Below are 757 nucleotides of genomic sequence, written 5' to 3' on the forward strand. Positions count from 1 at the left end.
GTGGGGGTGGTGTGGGAGGGGAGGGTATTTTTTGCAGCACCATAGACAGTATTCACCATCTCATCTACTATTTGAACAAACCTACTCCCTGTGTTGCGGTCTCACCGGTGGGACATGATTGTCTGTCACTTCTAAAAGACTCTGCACTAACATGACCTCACAGAAGACACCGGGGTCCATTTGTTTTTTGTTGTGTTTCAGTGTGAGGACAGACGTGGTGACGGTTCGGTTTTCCATGTAGCTGATGGACAGAAAGCCCAGAGCAGCTGTGACATTATTAGGATGTGAGAGCACGAGTGAGTGAATGTGAAGCTGAACATGTTTGTGCCATAAATGTGCCAATATTAAAACGCCTTTTATTCTGAACCTGATCTGGTACATTGTCCTGCTCAGAAGGAACCACAACCATGACAGCAACATCTACAGCTGTTTAATCATGATGTTACATTGGCCTTTCTGTTTGTGATGCACCAGGAATAACATGAGTTTGAAGAAATGTGAAGTTTCTATGTATGAGCAGTTCTGCAGAGGCAAGTAAAAGTGAATGTGGCACTGCCATGGCTGCTGCTGAAGACCACCAGGGGGGAGATACACTACTGATGAGTAATAATGAATGAACTGATGTGTGTGTGTGTGTGTGTATGTGCGGGCTGCTATCAGGTGTGGAACAAACCCCCAGTACAGCCTGTCTGTTGCAGCCTGATGCCGTTTATTGTCTCATGAACATGTGGAAACTTTTTCCTCCCTTCCTTAGACA

The sequence above is a fragment of the Seriola lalandi genome, unplaced genomic scaffold (assembly GCF_002814215.2).
Source record: "Seriola lalandi dorsalis isolate HSWRI2012SDOR001 ecotype SW California unplaced genomic scaffold, Sedor1 jcf7180002054981, whole genome shotgun sequence".
NCBI lineage: Eukaryota > Metazoa > Chordata > Actinopteri > Carangiformes > Carangidae > Seriola > Seriola lalandi.